This window comes from Pelophylax lessonae (genome assembly GCF_965119305.1).
Source record: "Pelophylax lessonae genome assembly, chromosome: 5".
Lineage (NCBI taxonomy): Eukaryota > Metazoa > Chordata > Amphibia > Anura > Ranidae > Pelophylax > Pelophylax lessonae.
In genome coordinates, this window is record NC_138772.1 from 445,156,495 (window position 1) to 445,175,937 (window position 19,443).

Consider the following 19,443-nt stretch of genomic DNA (forward strand, 5'->3'; position numbering starts at 1 on the left):
CATTTTGTGTGTTTTTTTCTTTTTTTTTTTTTTGTAAATGCCTCTCTTAGGCGTGTGGCCTAAGTAGATATCAGATACGCTGTAACAGACCTCCGATGACCTCTTGCTTGCCATTTTAGTTTGTTGGCATTTTTTTTTTTCTGCTAATTTAGGAAAGGTCAGTTAAAGCTAAACCCTAGGCACATTTAAAAAAGGAAACGGGAAAAACATGGGAAATGTACATGTATTTCAGAGATGTACGAAATATTTGTTTCTTAATTTAACTTGACATACTCTGTAGGCTACTTGTACTACTTTATGGGGATACCACTCAAGGGGGTTTATTTACTAAGGCTGGAGAGTGCAAAATAAGGCTCACTACTGCATGGAAACCAATCAGCTTCAGGGGTCTATTGGCAAAGTTTAATTGAACAAGTTGAAGTTAGATGCTTATTGGTTTCTATGCAGAAGTGAGCCTGATTTTCCACTTTCCAGCGTTAACAAATAAACATCAAGGTGTACTACTCAGGGATGTGCATATCAAGTTAAAAAAAAAACAAGGACCTGACTAAATTATTATGCATGGCTAATATCAGACCTAGGTTATCTTTTGAGAAAGAAAATGTATATGGTAAGGCTGCTCACGGTTACTATGTCAAATTTCACTTGAGCAGAGAAATTCAGCCTTCCTAATAATTCAGTTAATGTAGTCTGGTTTGGCTCAGCCATCTAGTTTTCTCATAAAATAAACATCTTTCGACCATACATTTGTAAACTTCCAGTCTATGACCAGCTGTGGATTTTGAATAAAACCACACATGTCTGGGACTGGGAGCTGGAGGTGTTATATTGAGAGCTAGATATTGACAGTCAAATACCAGACAAATCTTTTCTGTTATAATGACTTTCCAGACTAATGGCATCATTTTTGATCTTTATCATATTTGTTAAACAAAGAATAGAGTAGATCTCTAACTTAATATAATACTTTAGGCTCAATTCGCAAAGCTTTATCACAAGAATAATAATCTTTATTTTTAACCAAATTTTATTGGATTTAGCCAAATTTAATTGTCACTTCTTTGAAAATTTGTATTATCTTCCTGGTGTGTCATCGTGGTGATTTAAGGCCTGGTTCACACCTATGCATTTTTTAGTGCGTTTTCAGTTTTGCAGAAACACACTAAAGTCCATTTAACATGGTTTCCTATGAGTCACATTAATATCTGTGCATTTTATGGAAAAGGGCAAGGACTTTTTTTCTGGTTTTTGGTTCCATAGACCTCAATGTATCAAATATGTGTATTGAAAAATGTAAAATGCACCTGGAATATACATCAGCTGCAACCGGCATAGGGGTGAACCAGGCCTAAATGTTTTATATCTTCTTTTTTGTATCTATGCATTTATTTATACATCTATTTATATATTATGCCATCTTGCTCGTTGAGTACCAAGCACAAATACAAAGGGCTGTTTTATGGCCCAAACACATTTTCGCATGTTCCTGAAAATTTTCATACCTGGTTGAAGTACATCTAAATTGACATCCCTTGATGGCAATGTGAAACAAGAAAAGACAGGCACCGCTCAGTAATACAATCAAGGTTTATTTGCACAAAACGTAGCACACTTACATTAAAATTTGGCAAGGACTTATCCTGATAGTTTCTCTACCCCGTGGCATAGCGCTTCCTCCTCACGGCCGGACCAGAAAATCAAAGGTTGACAAGCGGCTTACTGCCGTCTCCGGTCTGATCCTGCTCCCCCATTGGACTCTATCGAGGCGGCGTCATCTCCCGTAGAGAAACGATCACGTTTTGTGCAAATAAACCTTGATTGTATTACTGAGCGGCGCCTGTCTTTTCTTGTTTCACATGTGCCAGCGGGATTTCGGCTTCTGCCTGCTCACAGTGCTGCCCTCAGGAACCAACCTTGGACTTTTGCTACATTTGGATTCACTTCACCCCATCTCATTAACATCCTAGTGCGGTCCTATCTGTCGGCACAAGCGCCCAACACATCTCTTTTTGTTTCTTGATGGCAAAGTAGTTGAGCACAGTATAATGCAAGGGTGTCCTATGTTGTTCTTCTGAATTGTGGTCCATCAAGTCTGCCCCACTTTTTTCAAATATATACTGTATGTTTTATTTGTTAACTTTGTTTTGTATGTGGATCAATGCTTTTCTCAAGCATATTGGAATCCACATACTGTTGACTGACTCACTACCTCACCTGGCATTGAACACCTTCCTTCACATTGAAAAGGTGAAAGCATTGGCCAAGTTGTGCACGTTGACATATCTCCTTGATGCAACATGTTGTTATCCTTAAATTACCTTCTGTATTTTTCTTTATTCTTGAACTTCTTTACACATGTTGCATTGAAACCACCTCCTGACCTTCCATTCCAGATCACTTTATCTAATATGATTAAGATAAGCTGCATTCAATAGTTCTATCTTTGCTAAGATGGAAAAACCTTAGAAACGAGGACAGTGAGAGAGTAAGTTGCCAGAAACTGGTGGATAACAAGCTGCCTGCTGATAACACAGCTGTGTGAACAGCTTTCACTGCTGGCGTTTACTTGATTTTTTTTTCTACATTATCTATGAATAGGTCAGATGTTTCACTGTTTATCGTTACTGTATGCTCATCTATTAAAGCATTATAAACAAAAATCTCTTCATTCCGCATGGTGGGCTGAGTTTAGACAAGCTGTACCACTTCCTGTGCGCTGCCTGGTTTATACTCACTTCTGGTAAGCTGGAAGGAAGTTGGGTTGTATATTAAACATAGGGAATGAAGATTCCCAAGCTGAGTCACTTTCACCTCTTCTTCAACATCTGTTTACTAGATGCTGACGTCTTTTTTAAGAAAACCCACAACTGATATACGTAGATACCTTTAGTCAGTTTCCACAAAACCGATTTTATTTCAGCTCTAATCAATCTCTGCTGCTAATTGGAAATCCGAAGAAGAAAAATTGCCATTAACAACTCATTCACTGCAGACAGAATGCTGTGTGTGCTGGATTGTCCTTCAAATAAATGTATCAGCTGTTGACTGTTACTGTCTGAAGCACCCTACATAAATATATCATGAGCAAGCATTACTTGATCCCTTCGTAGTAATGTGATGCTAAACGCGAAGACATTTGATCTGGTCCAGTGTACATAAACAGTGCTTTGCAGTCTCCTCTATTTAGGAAACATCTGAAGACTGGCACGCCAGCTATGGAGTGTGAAATGACTACTGAATCTCATTTTACATTCCTACATAAACAGCACCTGTAGGGTTGGAGAAAACGATATGCTGCTAAGGAAGTCTGTAAGGAAGATAGATGCTGCCTTCCTTTTTTTCTATTATGGAGGGAAGATATGGATTTTCTAGCAGTATTGTTAGTATGCACGCTTCTTTAAGGGTAGCAATTGATGTAAATACCTTAGCCATAATTTGCTTTGAATAGCGTTAAGTAGAATTGGAACTCCTGTTGGGTTTTTACTACTATCAAAGGGCTCCGTAACGGCTTGTTCACACGGATGGCCAGGGGTTTGGTAAAAGTAGGTGTTATCGGCCCCTGACCAACCAACTAAAGAAGGGCATGCAGCCCCCCAGGGCTGTACACATGCCTTGTGGCTGCAGCAAAAATGAAATTGCTAGTCGCATTTTTTGGAATGCACCACTGCCAAGCATGACCTATTTCGTTGAATGGGGCCACACAACAACCACCCTGCAACTGTGTACAATGCACATGGTTGTGGCACAGTGGTTCAGGTTTTTTTTTTACTGTTAAAACATGCAATGAGGAGGTGACATATCACCTCTCCTTTTCAGAGGGATGGCAAGGGCTGCCACGCTTGAGAATTTTATCCCTCCTCCTTTCCTGACTTTGGATTTGCCAGACAAGAATGGGGGAAAAACTGCAACAGGGACAAAAAATGAAATAAAATCTGGCAGCAGTTCTAGCATGCCCCTACCCTTCTAAAACCATTTTTATTTATAGCTGTGTTAGTGTTCCGCTCATTTTCTGTTTGGTAAAACATTGTCAGCAGACAAAGGCTCAGATAGCAGCAAACCCCTGACTCTTCTCTAGCCAAAAATTAGAAAAACGTTCGGGTTGGATTTGCACTTTAACACCTAACTCCAGTCAAATGTTTTCCTTTATTGTGGACAGATTTTTATTTCTGTCTTGTCCCCATTGAGTAGATTTTCCTTCTCGGATCTTTCAGTAGGTGGAGAAGACTTATCTATCAGTTTTTTATTTCCTTGTCTTCCTGGCTTGGTGACACATTTGCTCATGACTTATTCTCCTACTACCTTTGGAAATTGAAAGTGGAGAGATACCTCCCCAGTGAAGTCACAGACGGTAGTCATAACTGGGGGTTTTAGCTGTGGTTGAGCTTCTGTACTGATGTGTGTTAGGAAAAAGAAACATAGCCTTCAGAAATATACTTATCCTTGTAGAAAAAGGATGTGTTTTAGAGCATCAGCACAATTCTGAAAGAGTCCTGGAATACAGGTGACCATGAGCCATGGGGCACAGGTAATCAAATACATCCATGGCTCTCTCTTCAGGTAATAAACAAAGGGAGTTTAGAAAGGGAGAAATAGTGAGAGGAAACAACCACAGCCCTGGTTATTCTGCAGTAGGAAAAAGATTCTGAGCAGTCGTGGACTTTTTTCCCACTCTAGTCAACTTTTCTGTATGTGTGGACCTATTGCTTGCAACTGATTTTGTCCCCTTGGTCTAAAAGTAAGCTCATTTTCATTGTCTTCAGTTGCCATCATAATTGATGAGAGATACAGAAATCTCCCCTTCAACCCTAAAAACAATACACTGATAACACCAACAATACATGTAAATCTAGACATAGGAAATACTGACGTCTATGGCATAGGCATTGAAAATATTGTTTTACTTTTTATGGAGAAAACTGAGTTATTCTACTGTGATAGCAGAGGCTGTCCATATTGTTGGAAAATCCCTACCTTCTAATATAAATCAACAGTCATGTATGGTAGAGCAGAAAATTGTATGTATGTGTATTTTAATTTTACTAATAAAAAACAGTGAAAAAAATATAGTTGTGTGTTTTTTACTTTTCCAGAACTTTTTTTTAACATGGAGGAACTTTTAAAATAACTTTTTGGCTTGAGGAAACCCCTGCTAATAATAATATATTTACAGCTCCCTCTACATTAGCGTAATGGTCAGTGTGAAGAATGCTCCTTTATGCTTGTGGTCAACTGGAAGAATCACCACCTCACAGATAGCTAAAAAAGAAATCATTGATATCAGTGGGAACTTATCAGAGGGCAGAAATTGCTTATTGCTCGAGGAACCCCTAGCAATCTCTGAAGAAACCCTAGGGTTCCATGAAACCCTGGTTGAGAAACTCTGGACTAAGGGCATATTAACTGATAGCAATGCATGTTCAGAGTAGGCATATAATCATGTGTGTTCAATATGTACATTTTAGATGTGCTGCATTGAATATTTGTTTTGTTTGGATAGCTCAGGTCATTTGTTGTGTACCAGTACATTTTTTTCTATCACTCTTCCTTTTTCTAAAAACGTTTGTTAATGTTTATAGCGGGCAATTGTACAATATTTTTAATGCAGATTGACAATCTCGTAAAGCCTGAGTTAAAGTGATTGTAAGAGCCCATTCACATTAGCGCGACTTGTCAGCCTGACAAGTCGCGCTCAGTCGCGGTCCATTGAGTAGTACAGGACCCGTTCTAATAGGAGCGACACAAGTCCTGTACTACTTTGGGGCGACCTCGGAGCGACTTGCTTAGACTTCCATTATGTAAAGTCTCTGCAAGTCGCGCCGAAGTTGCGGTGCACAGCGGTGCACACGACTTCACAGGTCGCCCCCCCAAAGTCGTGTCGCGCTAGTCTGAATGGGCTCTAAAGTCTTGTTTTTTAAACAAATATGTGATACTTACCTGCTCTGTGCAGTTGGTTTTGCACAGAGTGGCCCAGATCCTCCTTTTCCGGGGTCCCTCTTTTGTGCTCCTGGCCCCTCCCTCATGTTGAGCAGCTTGCAGCTTGCTATGGGGGCACCTAAACCACGTCACAGCTCCATTCAGGCATGGAGCCATGACCGGGCCCTGCCCCCTCTCTCTCTCCTGATTGGCTCACTGACTTTGATTGACAGCAGTGAGAGCGTTGCTGTCTCAGCCAATGAGGAGGGGAGTCCGGGGCAGCTGAGACACTCCTGCAACATCACTGGATAAAGATGGGCTCAGGTATGTATTAAGGGAAGCTGCTGCACACATAAGGTTTTTTTCATCCTAATGCATAGAATGCATAAAGATAAAAAAAAAAAACCTTGTGCCTTTACAATCCCAATCCCTTTAAGTAAAAAAAAATAAATAAAAATCAGCAAAAGGAACATTATTTTCATTTGATGTGAAGTGTACCTTCAGGTGGTTTTGGCTTCTATAGTGGAAACCTATAACTGCGGTAATCATCTGGTGCTGTGGGGGTTAATACCAGCGCTGCAATTTTCCCAGGCTGTCATCAAGAGTGCTGACTATGCTCGCTCTTTCCATCCACTTCCTCCTTCATAGATCCTTTTTCGTTTATGGAAGCTATGGTACAACGCATGTGAATAAAAGAGGGGTTGGAAAAGATAATAATCGTCACTCTTGATGTGTATCTGTCACAGGTACAGTGGTGGTATTAACCACTACAGCACTGTAACATTACCGATGTGGGGAGAGCAGAGAACTGAGGAGTTCCACTTTGACATCTGGCATCAGTACAAGGAACACTAAGCATTAAATGTACAGTCCCTTGTGCTGATTGTTTTCTAAACTTAGGCTTTGTAAAAGACATACAAGCTGTATAGACAAGCTAAACTGCCATGATTGGAATGTGACTCCTGTGTTTGTGCCTGGATAAGTAGATCACAGCAATGTTCAGTTCTTCAGTTAGAACGTGAAGGTGAATTTATCAATAAAAATGTAATAATGATCCTACAATGTTTTGTGTTTCATTTAGAAATGGCAGTGCATTGAAGATGTGTCTGGTAAACTTCGGATTCATAAATGTAAAGGATCTGCAGATGTTGTACCACTGAAGAAAAGGACACGGAGTATAAATTCAAAGGGCTATGGGAGCAGAGATTGTGTGTGTCCTGAAACAGACTACAGGCCACATAGGAACCCCAGAAAAAAGCAGAGGATTTTCTTAAGACCAGCCCATGGTAAACGTAAGTGACAAGTGATTTTTAATGAGAAATGCCTACTTAAAGCAGAACTAAATGCTCTCAATCAACATTAACTATGTTTAATCCTCATGCTGCTAGCATTGGAAAATATATGGGAAAGTATTTTATATTTACTTGTTTTAACCTTTTTTTACATTTCTTCAGTTGCTTTCTGGTTTTTGGCCTAGGCCAAAATTATGTCCTACATCTCAGGAGTCTTTGTGGGCATTTTTTTCCATCTGGAAAAGGGGAGGAAGGGTATTCTCAGCTAGGCACAACCTTCTGCCTACATGCCTGAGCTAAATGCAGGTGGATTCCAGGATGTAAAAGCTGTATGAATCCTCTACCCTTACTCAAGATCACTGGAACTAAAAATGTCTAGGGGAGTTGTTTTTACGAAGTAATTTCTCAACAGAAACTATACTATATACAAACTCTTTGGGGTACTCCCCACTGGCTGCTGACATATTCGGGTGGGTGACTTCTGGGTCTCAACTGCCGGTCATTGGCCAGGCCGAGATGATGTCACAATCGTGCAAGCGCCGAATTTTTCCATTAACGTGCGCGTGGGCGGAGAGGCTGATAAGTAGCTTTAATGCAGAAGAGACAAAGCCTGTCTCTTCTGCATTAAAAACCTTACCGATTCACCCATTTTTATTTCCTAGTCTAAAGTTCCTAGCATAAAGAGGTTCCCTTTATTTTAACGTGAGTGCATAGGCCGTAGGTTGCTGCAGTACATACAAACTTAGAAAAAGCTGTCTATTTATCACATTCACATAGGTTAATGAGAATATTTTTTATGTTGTCTCTGTAGCACTCTGACAGTTGCTAATATAGGTCATTTAGTTTTGCTCCCCTGTAGGTGAGGGAGTATGAGTTACCTTTGTATAGGGAGGCTGGGCAAAGCTTCAAAGACTGTGGCTCTGTTACCTTCCCTTGGCTTCTAGAACTCTCTAGATAGTTCTGGAACTTAGAGAATAGAGGAACAGAGACTGCAGCCTGAATATTTATGGTGTTTTCACTAATCCCTGGGCATGCGAGGCCCAGAAGGGGGTGCCACAGCCCGTAAACACTCAGGAGCCTGGCAGTCTGGTAGCAGAATCCAACGGCCAGTCCTCTGGAGGAGACCCCTGTTTTGGGGGCTCTGCCCCTGTAGTAGAAGGAAGACCAAGAGAGAGAGAGGGAGAAGTAGGAAGCCTCAAGCCTTATTCAGTCCAGTCTCAGCTAGGCTTAACTACAGACATCCAGCAGTATCAGAATCAGCCTGCGCAGCCAATAGGCCAATACAGCAACTTTCTGGACTCTAGGAGATACTGAAAGGGACTGACTATCTTAGTTCATTAATACAACACCTCGGTGGACTCCATTTGCGCTCGGCGGATCTCCGCTGATCAGGGGGATAACAGGTCCATCTCCACTTACTTTGCAGAGACGGAAGCTGTCAGAGCCCCACTCTCCTCTATGGGAGATCGGATGAAAACGTATCGCCTTTCCGTTTTCATCCGATCCGATCCTCCAGACGGATGGAAAATAGGGTTTCCATCCCTCCGGATTTCATGGACAGGATCGGATCGGATAGCGGCGGGTGTCAGCAGAGATGTCTCCGCTGACATCCGCTGCTCCATAGAGGTACATGGAGTATCCGATCAGGTCCGCCTGAAAAACTGATAGGAGGACCGGATCGAAAAGCCTGTGTGAAAGGGGCCTAACTGATTATATAAAAACTGGCACTGACAAGTAGATCTGTAATAGCAGGAAGGAAACTAAACAGCAGTCTAGCCCTGTAAAAAAGAAAATGCATAGTATGGAGTGAACCTGCACTCTAAAGCAGTCTATAGATTATGCAACTTTCTTTCCTTCCACCACAGGTGAGAGGAAAGAAAACTGCTTAATACCCTCATCAACACAGTCAGTGTTGATGGGGAAATCCCTCCCGCAGCGCTATTGTGTTCTGCCGCCGGGGAGCCTTCCCTGCCAGAACAACACAATGATAACTGCTGGTGGCTGGATCACTGCTGGTGAAGGATTCAGTTTAGCACAACCAGCCTGCCCAAAGATGGATCAAATCTTTGCCAGTCTGTATTGAACTGGCCAAGATTCAAACCATCTAGGTCCAGTTTAAGCCTCCCCTTCATCCCCATTTCCTACCTCCAATAATGCAGTGCTTGGGGTGTCTGAGCCTTTGGTCGCAAGGCTTGAACACTGTCATAGCAAGAGGTTTGCAAGTTGTCACAAAGTTGGCAGGGCTGGCAACATAATAGCAGGCATCATATGATAATTTGTCCTGCAAGGACATTACAAGTGTAATGACTTTTAGATATGAGAATTCTTTAATAATAGTGTTATTTTTTTAGGGCTAGCACTTATGCTTCATTACATGTGGTCAAATTTAGAGTGTGTTTTTTTTTTTTTTTATCTGGTCCAAATGTTAAAATCACTCCCAGAGTTTAGTTAAAAATAAGAACATGACCCTGCCACGTCCCCGTTTACATGGGCCACAAAGATCTAATATGCAGAAAATGAATTGGCTAAACCAAGCAAGTTCTTTTTTTACCTCCTATTTTCCCATCATATTCATTTTTTCAAAATAACAACTGCAGTAAAACAGAGTTTTGGTAGTAAAATAGTACATTTTGTCTTTATGGGAGATGTACATATTGGACCAAAAGGGGGACAACTATTGTCACAAGAAGGACAGAGGGATTTGATCCTAAAAGAGGGGGACAGTTCCTCCAAATGAGCAATAAAATACAGAAACGACTTTACTAAGATCTTTCCTGTGTGTATTCTGCCTGGATTTTATACCCACAATTCCAATTAACAAAATTTTTTATTAATGCTGCCAGTCAAGCCAGCATTACAATGGTCCATGTGCAAAGACGCACAATATATTTTCCTACTTTCTGATGTTTCATTAAATGTTGCTGTGGCTCTCTGAACTAATCCTTGTCCCTAATATAATAAGCAGTAGGATTTTTTTCCTGTCAGGGTTGGACAAAAGTTAATCCATGGCAGAAGATCAAACCCACTCCCCACTTTACCTAAACTAAAAGGAAAACTTTCTTCTTTAAAATGTCCTATTATGGTGGGAAAGACACTACAGGGCCAGTAACACCATGATGGTGGAGAATACACTCCAGATCAGGGGCCAGAAATGCACCTTACAGTCTCTGGTCTTCAGAGAAGGGGAGATCTCACTTCCAAGGAAGCAATAAAATTCAGAAAGAGGATCAAACAATGCACCAGTACACCCAAAACGAAAAAGGTTTGGGGCTATGTTCCTTGTTTAACATTTATTAACCAGTAGTCAAGGTTTAAAATGAATTACAGATGTACAGGCATAAAAATAAGCCACATTTATAATCTCTCTTTTACCGGCTTTACTTCTAGATCCCAAAAAATGCTCACTTTAAACCCTATAAATGTAGTTTTCAAGATTTTATTTCATAAAAGACCAAATAATCTTTAATTCTCTAAGAATCCTTAATCATCACTGTTCTAGAGCTTTTAATTAATTTAATGAAATCTGGAATTAAAGAATGGATCACACAAAACAGGGTCATTATGCCAGCGCTGTCATACTGTGCCACAGTGACCCCTAGTGGACTTTGATAGTGATGTAAATTCACATATCAGAAAGCAGAATGTTAAAATGTTATTTGAATATCTGTGCATAAAAGTTATAATTCACTGAAAATGAGGATTTGGACATATGTTTTTTTCTCCTTAGTTTGTCTTTACTACATGTGAAAATTATTATAATCCATATTCATCTATTATCTATTTTTGCTTATTTTTCTGTTTAATTGACGTGAAAGAGATAATATACATAGGTTGCATGTTTCTAATATAAGTTAGTCCCTGGGTAATTTCCAAGTAAAAATACATCCTTTAAATTAACTTACTGATACAGCAATGGGCTACTGTTGTCACCATCAGAAACAAAACCACCCTAAGAAATGCTGTACAGCCTCCACTGCAATGCTTGAATGCAGCTACGAAGTGGCTGCAAAGATAATGCAGGAGCTCAACGTTTTTTCTGGTTTTCTCAGTTGAATGTGAATATACCTTCATTTTCTGGCTGCTGAGTATTCTTTACTTTGCTGTGTATTTATTTATTTATTTTTATTTTTCACAAAGGATCTACCTGTACATCATTAATCTTTGAAACAAAATAGCATCTGAAATCACCAAAACCCCTGTATCTCTGCCAGTCATGTACAGTGCAGCACATGGCAGGCTAAGGAGACAAGATGTTCACGTTGGGAAGCATATGATTTATTTTGTTTAGCCCCACTGATGTACTGGAAAAATAGACACTTTCACCAAACATTCACCCCAGTTCCAGTGATCAGATTTCTGTATTTTCAAACTACAGAGTAAAATACTCATGTGATCAGCCCTAGATCAGATTTCTGTATTTTCAAACTACAGAGTAAAATACTCATGTGATCCGCCCTAGATTTGATTTCTGCATTTTCAAACTACAGAGTAAAATAATCATGTGATTCGCTCTAGATAGCAGTTGCTGTCTTGACTCACAGGTTCGATACTTTTACAGAAACTCAACCTTTTTAGTGTGATTGCACGTGACCTTAGTGGATTGGAACTAGTATGTATGAAATGGAAGCTTCCATCAGAGGCTTTTCACTGAGGTATTTGAATTTGTGATATAATTCCAGAATTATGCAGAAACGCACACAAATTCACTCATTATTGACACACAATGGTCTTTAGCAGATGCATGGGGGCACCTTTAATTCCTAATTCCCCTCCAGGCACCTGTAAGTATGCATAGCACCATGTGGTTTAGGGCAGCACAATTTTACAAAAAGGTCAGGGACTTCTTTCCCTGAGTGCCTTTACATGACGCATGTGAACTATGAATCTCTGGGTTTAATACAGTAGCAAAAAGATTCAAGAGCAAACGTGCAAATGGGAATGTTGCTTTGACGTGAACACAGTAATAAGGGCTCATTCATATGTGCTTTGGACTATGCAGAGCAATCCACATTGGATTGACAGACACTAAGGAGGTGGTTTTTTGCCTCCTCACCACCTGCTTTAACCCCTTGAACCCCACACTAGCATGCCGCAACTGTGTGCATTGCCCACGGTTGCAGGGAAGTTGCAGAGCACCCCCATGCACTTGAATAGGCTGCAATTGGAAGATGGTAGCAACTGCAAAAAGGGACATGGGGTATAATTCCTGCCACTGCCAAGAAGCAAATAATTGCGTTTGCGGCTTATCAACACCCCCTGCTGCTGCATCTGCAGCTAAATGGAGAGTGGTAAATCCGGGGCTCAACCATGGGGTTTTACTCTCCTACACCTCCCTAAGTGCTGCTGCGAAAGAGCCCTAACGCTGGGTTCACACTAATGTGAATTGGATGCAGGTTTCCCTGCATCCAATTCGCATGACAGAAGATTGTGACTGGCTCCCAATGGAGCGGGCGCACACAGCTCTGGGGCGGCCATGGTTCATACTGGAAAAGGGTCCTGTGCATCTTTGGCTCCATTTCTGGTCTGAATTCAGGCAAAAATTTCGACCTGATTTGCATCTGAAACAGAGAACAGGGACAGACCGGACCCCTGCTGCGAGGCCCGGCCGCAGCTAGTGTGAACCCAGCCTCACTCAAAATATGTGTTCATAGAAGTCACGTTGGGGCCAATTCAATATACAGTAGCTTTAAAAACAGATTTCTTGCATCAATCCAGTAAAGTCCTGCGGCAAATTAAAATAAACCTTGCAACACACAAATGTGTGACAAATTCACACATTTTTCCTTTTTGACAATTAACTGGAATGTCACTAGGGCGGCGACAAATTCGGTAAATAAAATACCACCAATCTGGTACTCAGAGAATTGGAGGTAAAGAAGATCAGTGTCATAGTGGTCTTATTTACCTCTGCCAACGTGTTCCAAAAAAAAGCAGAAGAAATATTTAAGTAGGCTTGCACTTGTAGCTTAATTCATTCCTCTGTGAAGGTGGCCATGGGGAAGCAGTAAACTTGTAACCATCATCCCGTACATTACCTCCACAGTTTCCTATGTTTATCTTTCTTTATACAGCTGACACCATAAATCACCGGAGGTCTTTAATTTGGACAAACACAATTGTTTTATTGAAGCTGTTTTTCAATTAGTATAATTGCCCTTTTTGATGGCTATTCAAAGTGAAACAGATGCTCTATGTGATTTATATCTATGCAGTTGGCCTGTTTAGTATGTGTAAAGGTGGCACAATCAGGCAGATGGGAACTCTAATACATTCTATTAACCTGTTCTAGTTCTTAGAGCAGGGATCCTCAAACTACGGCCCTCTTGCGGTCTTACACATTCCATGAGGCATTGTAAAACTTTGACATTCACAGACATGACCAGGCATGATGGGATTTGTAGTTCCTGAACAACTAGAGGGCCATAGTTTGAAGACTCTGTCTTAGAGGAACCTGCCCCTTTATAGGTATATGACAGCAAGAATGGATCACATATTTGCAAGTCTAATTTTATTTTTACCAAAGACCAGGCAATGGAGGTCTTTCTTGGAAAATATAATTTTTCGAAGACGTACATTACGCCATTCATAGCATATTACTTATAGAATCCACCTACATCAGAAAGGCAGGTTTAAGTGCTCCACCTGGTTCATCTGGTTTGTTACCCCTTCAATGGGGAATATACTGTATAAAAACAGTCATTCCTACCCATGGTCATGTTGAACCCACTCTGCTTTTTGGAGGAAAGTATGGAATGTCTGAATTGAATGTGGATGTTCGATTTATACATCTTCCCAGTGACCAGCACCCTAGTAATGTATTTTGTTATATATCACTGATCAGGAAGATCTGTTTTTTTATCTCACATTGAATCCAATGACAATGAAGTGTTGTGCCTAGGCCTCATGCACACTGGACATTTTTCCAGCTGCTTCTAGGAGAGTCTGGCGGGCTCTGTCTCTAAACTCCCCAGCATGTTAGCCTGGGTATCCATGCACACATAGGCTTTTAGCAGCAATTAGTGGCAGGGGAGTTTGGAGGAAGAAAAAAAACCACTGCCAGTGCATCCAGGAGCAGCAGAGTTTGGGAAGAAAAAACACTTGGCGCTTGTAAATGCATTTTAGCACTTAAGCATTAATTAATTTTAAGGGTCAGAATAAATTATTTTAATTTAATTATGCCCAAGCACTTGACGCTTGTAAACGCGCCTAAATGCTTGTATAAAATGTCAGACACTTTTACAAGCGTCAATCGTTTTTTCTGCAAAAATGGTGCTGGCTTCTAGGAGAGTTAAAAAAAAAAAACATCCTGTGTGCATGAGGCCTAAAGCAGCCTTTCTGGAGGAACCCTTAAAATAACTCTTGGGTCTCAGGAACCCCCCCCCCCCCCGCGCTAATGATTATCTACAACTCATAGTATATTAGCATGATGGTCATTTGGAAGTGTGCTCCTTAAAGTGGAGTTCCAGCTGTGGAGAAAAAAAATTCAAAGTCAGCAGCTACAAATAATATAGCTGCTGACTTTTAATATATAGACACTTACCTGTCCAGGGAGCCCGCAATGTCGGCACCCCAGCCAATTTTCAGATCGGTTGACGAGTGCTGCCGAAACCATTCACTGTAAGGGAAACCGGCAATGAAGCCTTTCAGCTTCACAGCCGGCCTGCTACTGCGCAAAACGCCCTGCGTATTATGATTGGCTCGGCGGTGGGGGAAGGAGAAACTGGACGGAACTTCCAAAGGACGACGCCAGGGCACTGTCTCCTGGTAGTGGGGAAGGGTAACTGTCAAAAACAGGTACCTGTTCCCCCATCTCTCCTGAAAGGTGCCAAATGTGACACCGGAGGGTGGAAGGAAGCAAATGAGTGGAAGTTCCACTTTTGGGTAGAGCTCCGCTTTAAATTTGTGGTCAGTGGGAAGACTTGTTGCCTAGAACGGTGTAATAAGCAAATTGCATTAAAACATTTTTTTTTTTTGTGAATAAGTAGCCATGATCTGCTCACAGAAAATGGTAAAATAAATGATGCAAAAAGTTCATAAATAGTCCAGCGCTCTACAATTCAATTTGTTTGGTAAAGAGATGGCGCTCCAACTCCCACATGAAAATACAACAAACTATTTGTAGTGCATCTGAAATATTCCACAATGGAAAGCGTGTCACCGCTGTGCTCTATATGTGAAAATTGGCCGCTTACCAAATCAAATGATCCCACCAAGAGATCATATGCGTGTGAGTGGAAGCGCCTATGAAGACAAGTGGTCGACCAGCTCCATGGAATGTATCCAGGCTTATGGTGCTCCTTAATCTCGGTAATGACATCATGGGGTTATAAAAGATAATGGAATACGCTCATAGTGCATTAATGCATATAAATTTGATAAAGCTGGGTTATTAAATAAAAATTGCACTTACATCAAGGACACTTAATTAGAGCGATATGGGATAAAATCTTGCACGACCGCCTGCAGTGCGGTCCGCGCTTGTTGACGTCACCTTGTTAGCTCCAATCCAACGCGTTTCCTCTCAGAAGACATCGACTGGGATGGAGGCTCAGTCGATGCCTTCTGAGATGAACTGTGTTGGATTGGAGCTAGCAACAAGATGTCAACAATAAACTAAAAAGCAGCCTTGCACCCAGCGCTGCACTTGCTGTCAATTATAGATAATTGTATACAATTAAAATTTAATTGTGTGTGGAAGATAAATTCAAGTACAAGGCTGCTAATCATTAAAGAAGTTGTAAAGTCTCATAGTTTTTCACCTTAATGCATTCAATGCTTTAAGGTGAAAAACCTTTTCTGCTTCAGCCTCCCCCAGAAGCCCCCCCCCCCTTTTTTTCTTACCTGATCTCGATCGTTCCAGTGACAAGCACAAGCCCAGCGGTCCTAATTGGATAGATTGATAGCAGCAGGAGCCATTGGCTCTTGCTGCTGTCAATCAAATCCAGTGACAAGGGAGCCGGGGGCGGGGCCAAATCCTGCTGTCTGTGTCAATGGACGCAGTAGCGGGACTCGTGACCGTGCACGCATGGGTACCCCCATGGAAAGCGGCTCTCCGTGGGGGCACCCAATCAAGAGAAGGAGCGATGCCAGGGCACCCCAGAAAAGGAGGATTGGGGCTGCTCTGTGCAAATCCCCTGCACAGAGCAGGTAAGTATAACATGTTTGTTTTTTTAAAAAATAAAATAAAACAAACCTTTACAATCACTTTAAGCTGCAAGATGTGCATATAAAAAAACATATAAACAATAAATCTTAAGAAACATCCTGGAGGTGTAAGCTCGGGTATATAAAAAAATGTCTGTGACTAACACATTACACAATAAAAAAAGATATTACACTATTGACTGATTGGTGCTTCTCTTTCCCCCTACCCTCTTCTATATGCATTTTGTATTTGCTATCCCCCCTCTGGGTGATCTCTGTACATTGCAAGGATTATAATAACCTTTGTTGCAGATTCCTACCTTTTGTTATCCTGAAGAAATCATTGTTTGTTCCTCTGTGCCTCTGTGCTGAGTGGGTCTAATGGGAGTGGTTTCATAATTATTAATCAGCTGTGCACCTGCAGGGCACTAATGAAGAAAGCTGCTGGGCCTGCATCCCTTTAGATGTGTTCCTATTGGAAGTATCTCACCAAAATGACATTTTTGTTGCAGGGGATGCCTGAAATCTGACTTGTATCTTTGGCAGACTTCTGGGGAAATTGGTGAGCCAATCACACAAGCAGGAAATGATGTTTCTGGGGTGTGGTCAGTACACATTCTGTGTACAGAACAGCTCCAGGTCCCATATTGCATTTTTTTTTTTAGAAAATTACAGCAGCTGAAAACTGAAAAGGAAAGGTCGTTTTTAATAACATTCAATTACAATATGACTTGTGTCGTAATTGTATGCGCTATATTATTTTTTCTTTATTTGCTATTTTTTTCCCCACAAAAGCGGAGTTACCCTTTAAGGTATGAGTGCATAGCAATGTTATCTGTATAGTTTAAGCAAAAAGCATTGACTGAGATAACCACAGAGATTCTGCAAAAGCCCAGTCTGAGTCAAAGCTAAAACATTCAAGGCTGCTCTGATCTTTTAATGTCGTCTCATTAAGTCAGCTTTTATGGGAGCTGTGCGGATGTTCTGGTCTAGTTTAGGCATATACTTGTGTGTATGACGTAGACCCGTTAAGGTAAGTAATCCTCTGTATTAGATCCCCCTAGACAAAACTATTTTTTCTGGCCAGCTGAGAGTTCTGCTTTAATTGATTAGACAAAAAAAATGACCTTCTGATTGATAAAGACTTGAATCAAATAAACAAGCATGTCTCTTTTACTTCAAATGTTTGCTCCTAGCAAATTTTATTCAAAATACTTTTTATTTTATTTTTTACTTTGAAGTGTTATTTCTCCATAGCCCTTATAATTACATGCTATTACTATATATTATTGTTTCTTTTGAGATTTGAATGTTTATTGCGCATATTGTTTTTTTTTTTTTTTTTTTATATATAATAACCCTTATAATGACATACAGTAATGTTTCCTTTGTGATTTGAGTATTTATTGCACATTTTTCATATAATTATTATGGTAAATTGTTGTTTCAAACTATTTTCAAACAGTGTTATTGTGCTAGTTAATGGCTTTGGCTTTTATCTCTCTAGCTTGTCAATTGTCTGTAGTAAAGTGTAGTAAAATATATAGTATTATGGGTGTATCCTTGTTACCAGATGTCTGTTCACTTTTTTATATTTGCATTTTTAATTTGGTAATGTTTTATAGATTTTTCCTATTCCTAACTAGTTTCCTCTCCTTTCCTAAATTCCTTATTAGGTAGCAGATGAACATGAGGCTGTTCTTTGAAATTACTATTGCCAATCTTCTTAAGAATCTGTGTATTTTTATATTTTAATGTCCTTATTTTTTATCAGTTAAAGCGGAGTTCCAGCCTAACACACTCACCTGTCCAACGGTCCAGCGATACGGCCGCCCCGAAGCCTCGCTCTTCTCCCTCTCTGCTCTCCGGCGCCGGCATCACTGGTGTGGGCACCCGGCTGTGACAGTTTGCGGCTTCACAGCCGGGTACGCACTGCGCATGCGCGATTTGCGCTACGCGTCGTGATTGGCCGGCAATCTTCTGGGACCTCTGACATGTCCCAGGAGATTGCAGGAAGGGAGGGGGAGAGAAGAACTTCCGCTCAGGGTGCCGCGGCGCTCCGAGCGGAAGTGGGAGCGGGTACCTGTCAAAACTAGGTACCCGCTCGCCCCCGCCCCCAAAAAATGACATGCCAAATGTGGCATGTCAGGGGGTTGGCACTACCTAAAGCGGAAGTTCCACTTTTGGGTGGAACTCCGCTTTAAGGTCCCTTTCACACTTGTGTGACTTACGCAATTTTGAAAAAAAAATTTACTCGCGCGATTCTACCGCAATTTTGTCAAAATCGATTTTGACGCGATTTTGACTGGGCTTGAAGCAATGCATAGGTCTTTGGACCTCAAAACACATTAAAATCCGGCCAAAGTAGTGCAGTGACTACTTTGAAGTTGGTGCAACTTCAAGTCGCACAGATATGAAAGGTACTCATTGGAAATAATGGAGAACGACTTGTCATGTGATTTTGCAGTCCCAAATCGCAGGACAAGTTGCACAAGCATGAATGGGGTCTAAAAGCATACATTGTGCGTAACAAGAAAGTTTAAAATTGATGTACTGCCACTGCTGTTTTAGAGTTTGCACTGTTCAAGGAACATATTAACAATGGTGCTTTTGTATAGGTTTCATCTATTTTTCATGGAAAGCATAAGTTACTATGCTTACTAAAACTTGTGCACTCAGAATCTGGTGCAGCTGTGCAAAGTAACTAATTAGCTTCTAACTTCAGCTTGTTCAAGGGTAACTCCACTTTCAATAGAAAAAAGTAGCAAATAAAAAAAAAAAATATATATATATATATATAAAATTGCAACCCAAATCATATTGTAATTGAATGTTATTAAAAATTACCTTGCAAATTACCTAGCAATATGGCTACCTGGAGGTTTCCTGTACACAGAATGTGTACAGAATGCCCCCAGATATGTAACTTTCTGCTTGTGATTGGCTTACTGATTTTCCCAGAAGTTTACACTAAGATACAAGTCAGATTTTAGCCATCCCCTGCAACAAAAATGTAATTTTTGGTAAGATACTCCCTATAGGAAATTACGTCTAAAGGGATACAGATCCTACCACTTTCCTCATCAGAGCCCTG